The 8301-nt window shown below is 30.8% G+C and overlaps 1 long non-coding RNA gene across 3 annotated transcripts; it reads right to left on the bottom strand.

Annotated features, from left to right (window-relative positions):
* Positions 1-589: 589 nt before the first annotated feature.
* On the bottom strand, positions 590-2903 carry LOC109162908. Of its 3 annotated transcripts, XR_002051168.1 has the most exons (8): positions 2684-2903; positions 2311-2504; positions 2048-2134; positions 1823-1954; positions 1291-1425; positions 1122-1195; positions 886-1007; positions 590-795 (listed from the first exon to the last, which is right to left on the bottom strand). It is a non-coding gene; the product is annotated as an uncharacterized LOC109162908 (long non-coding RNA). The 3 variants fall into 3 exon arrangements; XR_002051169.1 differs by having other exon boundaries at positions 1122-1210; positions 2311-2903; XR_002051167.1 differs by having other exon boundaries at positions 2311-2903.
* Between the last annotated feature and the right edge of the window lie 5398 nt (positions 2904-8301).

Genomic DNA, 8301 nt, shown 5'->3' with positions numbered 1-8301 from the left:
GTTGTTGTAAGTCACGCACATAGACAACGGTTAATAACCGTTGTCTTTTCTAGAAATGACAACGGTGTTTTAACTGTTGTCTATTAAGCGTTGTTGAAACCAGTGTTGTTAAAAGTCACGCACATAGACAACGGTTAATAACCGTTGTCTTTTCTAGAAACGACAACTGTTTTTTAACCGTTGTCTATTAAGTGTTGTTGAAACCGGTGTTGTTAAAAGTCACGCACATAGACAACGGTTTTTAACCGTTGTCTTTTCTAGAAATGACAACAGTTTTTGAACCGTTGCCTATTGAGTGTTGTTGAAACCGGTGTTGTTAAAAGTCACGCACATAGACAACGGTTTTTAACCGTTGTCTTTTCTAGTAAAGACAACGGTTAAAAATCGTTGTCTATTGAAGGTTGTTGAAACCGGTGTTGTTGAAAGTCATAGGCATAGACAACGGTTTTTAACCGTTGTCTTATATATCAAAGACAACGGTTAAAAATCATTGTTCGCACATTCATAGACAACGGTTTTAAACCGTTGTTTTTAACCTATTTTGATTTTAAGCATAATAATATAATAAAAATAATTTATTCAAATGCCATAAATATCAAAGCATCAATTCATTAGTACAATCATCTTTTACAAGTATGTAAAGTATTTCAAAATACACAAAAATTCATCATCTACTTTAAAATACAATGAACAATTCCAATCACTAAATCTAAATATTGTAGTGACCAAAGATACATTTTAAAGAAAGACCTTATGTGCTTCATGCTTCTCATTACATAGACACAAGCATTTTTCCTGTCAATGTAGAAGAACATATTGGATAGGAAGTATATAAAAATGTGGCAAGAGAACTGTCAAATAAGAAAAATTCACTATTTGACATACGTAGTCTAATTAGCGTCCTTTGTAAGAGTTGTCTTTGGCCAAGCTCCCATTTGAAGTATATGAAATGGCTCATACACCCAGATTGAATAGCCTCATTAGGAAGATGGTGCCAACACTTCAATCTGTAGCATGTACATGTGGAACCACAACCAAAATAGAGCAAAGTAATGATGATTTGTAGTTTTATTTTGACTCATCTTACATGAATATAAGTAAAATAGATAAAGAATACTTACAATTACTGAACTTGGTGACTGCTTCATCAAGAAGCTATTAAATGAAAAGCTTTCAATAGTTTGCCCAACATAAACTAAAACACAAAAATCTTGTACTAATTAATATTAATATTAGTAGTTTAAAAGAAAAGAACAATCATTGAAATCAATATAATGTTCAAAATTCTACCCAGTGATGTTTCTCTTCATTTTGTGGCCTCATTATTTTCATCCAATCAGTAAAACATTTCTTCATGTATGCAAGTTGCTCAGATCCACCTCTGGTAAGATTTGAAGGTCTATTAGTTTCACCCATTTCATTGACCTGTTATATCATAAACAGCCTTCAGGTTATGTATCAGAAAAATAAGAAATAGATCAATCACTCATGTAAAGAAGTAAACAGGATGGACATTTAGCCAAACCAGGGAACCTGTAATTAGTTGGTAACAGGTTAAACCCCAAAGTAAACAAAACAGAACACACATGACTAAGTAGAAAGGCAAATTGATGATAGACAGAGGCATATAAATGGAGAAAAAACAGGACCATAACATCAACATATCAGCATTCACTAATAAAATAGATTTAGACTATAACTAATTTAGGAAGACACATACACAAGCACAGTAATAGGGGAGAAAAAGAAGGAATGGAGATCTAAATGTTGGGCAGTTTAACTTTTAATTATCCCAAAATAAATAAAGAGGAGATAATTTAACCTGAATAATTGCTGCTGTCACGACATCCAGGATATTGTTTGTGGTATAGCTGTTTGATTTAAGCCCGATCTATTTAGGTTCAGTGTCAACAGAGCTTTTGGTCCAAAATGCAAATATATATGAATCCAATACCTATTAAAAATATAAATGCAAATTTTATCTTCTTGGTAACATGAAGGGAAATAAAATCATAATTTCATATATAGAACCTACACACTAATTTACCTCCCATCTTGCCACATTATCAAGTTGATATATCTTTAGAGTTCTGCTTGTAGCAGGCTCAAGTATTCTAATCCCATCAAGTCCAATCTGAAACAAGATCACAAACCCATCACTAAGTGCTTGTGAATAGTGAATTTCAAGATTATTAGACAAGCATAGAGAACATTTATAATTCATCACAGAGCAGCAGATTTGACATTCAAAATTCTAGCAATTCAAGCAAATGCAAATATCAATAATGCATTACGATAACATTCACGAACCTGACATAGCACGTCCATGTCAGTCTGGCCATGGAAAACTCTCAGAACCCTTCTATTCCTTCCCACCTGGAATATTAATAGGTCGTCCATAATCATCAAATAACACTTCACTGGATAACTCCGATCTACTACCACCATATGTATCGGCTTTTCCCAGCCGGTGCCTTTTTAGAATTACTCCACTGATTGCTCATCTGAAATCAACACAGAAAAAAGTCAAGAACTCCACACTAACACTTACGAACCTATACATCCGCACAGGTGCGTAAAAATAACTATCACATAAAGAATTTAGGGATTAATGAAATTATGATTTAGGGATAAATAGAATTAAGATTTTAGGGATTAGGGTTTAAGATTTGAGTAATAGAACTTGTAGCGCAGCAGAGACGGCGATGTCGACGAGCGATTTTGACGGCAAACACCCAGGCGTTGGGAATGATTGTCGCGACGTTGGAGTCTTGGGCATTTTTCTTGTAGTAAGCGGTAGGCGACGGATTTAGGTTTTGGAGATGGAGGAACGGTAGAGGAGATGGAGGTTGAGGTGGGTTGAGAAAGGCGTAAAGGCGGAAAGTTGAGAGGGAAAATTTTTGTTTGAGAGGGAAGAGTTTTAAAGACTTTTATGAACTTTAAAAGTTTTGAGGTATTCAATTCAAACTTTTAGAGAGTCTTTAAAAGTCATGCGATATTCAATCAAGATTTTTAAAGAGTCTTTAAAAGTCGTGTGGTATTCGATTAAGACTTTTAAAGAGTCTTTAAAAGTCATGTGGTATTCAAAAAGTTATGAACTTTTGCTGACTTTTTAATTTTAAGATTTTTGTAGACTTTTCCTTCTCAAATATAAATAGTTGAAATCCAACTATCAACTCCAAGATTTCAAATTTTCTTTCTAACAACTTTGATGTTTTCTCTCTCTATTTAGACTCTATTTTTTTCTCCATATTTAGAGCATCCACACTTGTGTATATTGTGGGGAGATTTCAGCATTAATTCTTCCCTACATGAGATAATAGCTAGTGTGGAGGGGAGATAATTGAAAAATAATTGTCTTGCAAATGTGAGGATATTGTCAGAAAAAAAAAAAAAAAAAAAAAAGAAAGAAAGAAGAAGAAGGAAGGCTGTGCGCGTTCGCGCACAGCCTTGGGCAAAAGCCGGGCGTGTGCGCTGCACGCGCCTGGAGGCGCGCCTGACGCGTCTGATTATTATTATTATTTTTTTTAATTTTTTTTTTGTTTTGTTTTTTCTTTTTTTTTTTCTCTCCCCTCCCACATTCTCTTTCCTAATCACTCTTACATTATCCCCCCATTCTCCCCAACCAATGTGGATGCTCTTAAACTCTATAAACCTATCTAAATTTAATAAAATTATTTTTTTCTTCATTATCCTATATTTTCCTTATACCTAAGCTCTACCAATTTTTTTCTCTCTCTCCTAAACTTTAGAATCTTCATCTAAAAATTCGAAATAATATTATTTTTACTTCATTATTGCTTGTTTATATTGATTTTTATTTTTTTCTATGAATTTTTTTATCCCTAACTTTCTCTAATTCTCCCTAAATACATGAACAAATCAAATTTTTCATAGTCAAATTTTAGTATATGTTTCATAATATTCATATAAATAATTATATATTTTGATTTTTATTATTTTTATGTTTATATTCGTAATATATATTTTTCTCTTTTTTTTTTAACAACCTACTACGAATAGCGGCGAATTACTGTTCGCAATAACAATTTGGGGTTGCAAACAGTAGCACCTTGTTGTTGTTTGCAGTCTCAAATTGCTATTGCAAATAATAATTTTTTGCGTGATGCCTAGCAATATATAAGTATAATTTTATATATATTATTAATATTATATTTTTTTATTTTATGCAACTTGTAATTATATTTTTAAATATTTTATTTGATCAAGTCTTTTATTATAAATTTTATTGTTTAATATTGTTATGAATTTCTACTGAAATAGTTTTTTTTTTTTTTGTTGATGTTTATTAATAATATATATAAGTAATTAGCATATAAGTCTCAACGTACTATTGATAAAAATAATAATGTTGAGAATGTTGATGTGGGTGAAGAACTATATAATAAGAAGAATTTTATGATATATTATAAATGTTTTGTAAGAAAATTGTAAATGATAAGAATCTAAATCATTGAAAGTTTGTAAGGATGTATTCAATTTAGAATTTCAATGACTTTTGTAGACTTTTTAAAATAAAAAGTTGATAAAAGTCTATGAATGTTTTTTATATAGACTTTTATAGAGTCTTATAAAGTTTTAAAAAGTTTTGAACGACTCTATGAAAGTCAATCAAAGTTTATTAAAATCTATCATTTTAAAAGTCTTTAAAACTCTACAAAAATCATGATTGAATACACCCCCTTTAATTTGTATTGAACGGTCAAATAGATTTATGTTACTAATATTTATGTACTAATATTTATTGTTGCATTTAGACTACTTTAAAAATAAAAAATAAAATTTGAACCGACAGTTCAAATTGGATCTGGAACCGTGAACCGACAATTCAAAATAAAAACCAAATCACAGTCATATATACTAATATGTGAGAATTAGAATAAATGTAAAAAAGAACATACACTATTGACCCTTGAAAGTATATATACTAATATGTGAGAATTAGAATAAATGTAAAAAAGAACATACACTATTGACCCTTGAAAGTCAAATTTTAAAGAAGAGTGAATTTCATTTTTTATCTTAGATTTATAGGTAACAGTCTATAGGACCAAAATTGGTCATGTCACAATAATATATAGGACTAAAAATGAATGTTTAAAAAAAAAAAAAAAAAAAAGTGAACTGTCACCTATATTGGGAGCATGTCCATCATAACCCGGGTATATAGATACAAAACTGGGGTAAGAAAATAATAGCTTTATTACTTGGGGCACTAGGCCCAAAATAGTAACGGGTATATAAGTACAGAACGGGGATTGGAAAATAGTAACTTTATTATCCGGGGCGCTAGGCAACAGTAGATTCATAGAACACGAGATTCATAGATTTTTATACTGTAGATTCATAAATTCTATACTGTAGATTTATAAAATCTTTACTCTAGATTCATAATTTCTAAGTCGTAGATTCATAATTTAAATACAGTAAATTCACAATTTCTATACAGTAGATTCATAATTTGAACATAGAGTTCTGTAATTGTGAATATAGAGTTCAAACATACCGCCCTTAACCCCTCCACACCATTCTGAACACCACACCGCACCGCACAGGGCCATTATATGGCATGTAATTTAATTAATTGAAAATAAAACTTTAATGAATTGACATTGAAATTTTGGTGAACAATTTTAAATTAACTTTTGAATTGTATTATTTCTTTGTTAAATTTTTATGCATTATATTTGGACAAAAAAATTTAATTACATTTTTATTTTTGTTCTAGTTCTTCTAAACATCTATTTTTATCTCGTAACAAAAATAATGAAGGTCCAAATTATAGGTAAAAGATAAAGTGTAACACTTTATTAAACAAGAGTTGTTATGTTTTGGTGGGTTTAGCTTTGTTTGTTATGTTAGAGGTCATGGGTTCTATCCTTAACTTGTATTTTATACAATCATTGTATTGGTTCTCAGAGACAACACAAAATCAAACTCGTTATATCTTAGATATTGCGCTTAAGTATATAAGTGTTTGTGTGGCTTAGTGGGTTTAGCTTAGTTTGTTATGTTAGATGTTAGATTATGTTAGAAGTCTCAAGTTCTATTCTTCCTAGAGGCATCCTTAACCTATTTTATAAAATCGTTGTCTTAGTTTTCACAGACAACACAGAAGTAACCCAATTATATACGAGATGTTGCACTTTGGTACATAAGAGTTTGTGTTTCTTAGTTGGTTAAACCTTAATTGTTATATTTGAGGTCATAGGTTCAACTCTTGTTGTTGTTAACATCGTTATTTATATTTTATACAACTGTTGTCTTTTATAAAATAATGATGCGCAAAGACAACGATTTTTTTTATATTTTATAACCGTTGTCTTTGTAGTGTTGTGTATTCAAATACGCTTAAAGACAACATACCAAAGACAACGGTTAAATAAAATTGTTGTTTTAAACAAATAAAGAACGCGCAACAACAACGGTTATATAAAACCTAAAACCATTGTCGTTGTAGTGTTGTGTATTCAAGTGCTATTAAAGACAACATATAAATGACAACGGTTAAATAAAACTGTTGTCTTTTATAAAATAATAATGCGCAAAGACAACGGTTTTAAAAAACCGTTGTCTTTGTAGTGTTGTGTATTCTAGTGCGCTTAAAGACAACACACCAACGACAACGGTTAAATAAAACCGTTGTCTTTAAAAAAAAAAAAAAAGCACACAATGACAATGGTTTTAAACAACCGTTGTCTTTCTAGTGTTGTGTATTCTAGTGCGCTTAAAGACAACACACCAACGACAACGGTTAAATAAAACCGTTGTCTTTAAAAAAAAAAAAAGCACACAAAGACAACGGTTTTAAACAACCGTTGTCTTTCTAGTGTTGTGTATTCTAGTGCGCTTAAAGACAACACACCAACGACAACGGTTAAAAAAACTGTTGTTTTTTTTAAAAAAAAAAACGCACATAGACAACGGTTTTAAAAAACCGTTGTCGTTGTGGTGTTGTCTTTTCACAAAATGCACAAAGACAACACACTTATAACAACGGTTAAGTAAAAATCGTTGTCTTTGACAAAAGTGTTGCATCAAAGACCACGGTTTTGGACCAAACTGTTGTCTTTTATACAAAAGACAACAGTTTTTAGTGTTGTCTATGTGCATTTTTCTTGTAGTGGCGTTTTTTTAAAAAATCAGTGTTTCTCATCCATTAGATCTGGACAGGTGGACGAAAAGAATTCATTCCTATTTCGCGCCTGGACGAAGCATTCGCACCTGAGTGCGATTATATATATATATATATATATATATATATATATATATATATATATATATATATATATATATATATATATATATATATATATAAAGGGATGGGGGAGTGGGGGTAGCTGCCCCCATACTAGTTCCGTCCTTGCTCCCCGTATCTGCTCCGTCCCATTGCTATCCCTAGTAGTGATCGAAAGTGTGTTTTGCTATTTGTCTTTATTATTATATTTATTAGAATTTGAATTCCTAAAAATATGTAGATTTTAGTATTTGTATGTGTGCGTGTTTGATTTGTCAATAAATGAAAGACAATTTTCGTAAAGAGTAGAGAATTTTAAAAATTTTCATGTGTAATTTGATCTTTTAAAAATTAATTACAATCAGTCATTTTAAAACATTGCTTCAATCAATGTTTCAAAAATTAACTTATTGACTAAAATAAATTTTAGTCAAAAAGAAAAATCAATAACCAAATATTGACTAAGTCAAACAGTTAGTTGAAAATCATCAAATCAATCAATTTTTTGCTTTGGCACATTTAACATCACTTGAAATTTGGATTGGTTGGCTGAGTCATATGACACAAATACCGGCATGTGTATCATCAAAGTTCTCGGGCAGTGAGTCATATGAAAGATACAGGCGTGTGCATCAGTGCATCACCAATGTTCTCGGCCTTGGAAAAATGTAAAATTAAAGCATCTAGAATTATAGATAAGTAGCTACTATAATGATTCATGACAAAAATCATCAATGTTCTCAGCTAGGATTCTAGGAATTAACGAATCAAACATAAATGAACGGTGTTCATTTATTAAGATTTTTAGAATATTTGTATTTGTGTTCATTTGTTAAGGTTTTTAAAAACCCTGTTCGTGTTCGTTTCAATCGTTTGTTAAGCTTTTATTAGTGTTTGCTAATGTTTGCGAACACGTTTATAAACACGTTCATGATGCTTAATAACCAAACATAGAAACATGTTCATGATCACCACTGGTTCGTGAACACGAAATAATATATGTTCACGAAAAATAACCAAACAAGTAATACAACTACAAATAA

The sequence above is a fragment of the Ipomoea nil genome, unplaced genomic scaffold (genome assembly GCF_001879475.1).
Source record: "Ipomoea nil cultivar Tokyo-kokei standard unplaced genomic scaffold, Asagao_1.1 scaffold2963, whole genome shotgun sequence".
NCBI lineage: Eukaryota > Viridiplantae > Streptophyta > Magnoliopsida > Solanales > Convolvulaceae > Ipomoea > Ipomoea nil.
The sequence above is the reverse complement of the archived record's forward strand: the minus strand, read 5'-3'. Positions and strand labels throughout refer to the sequence as shown.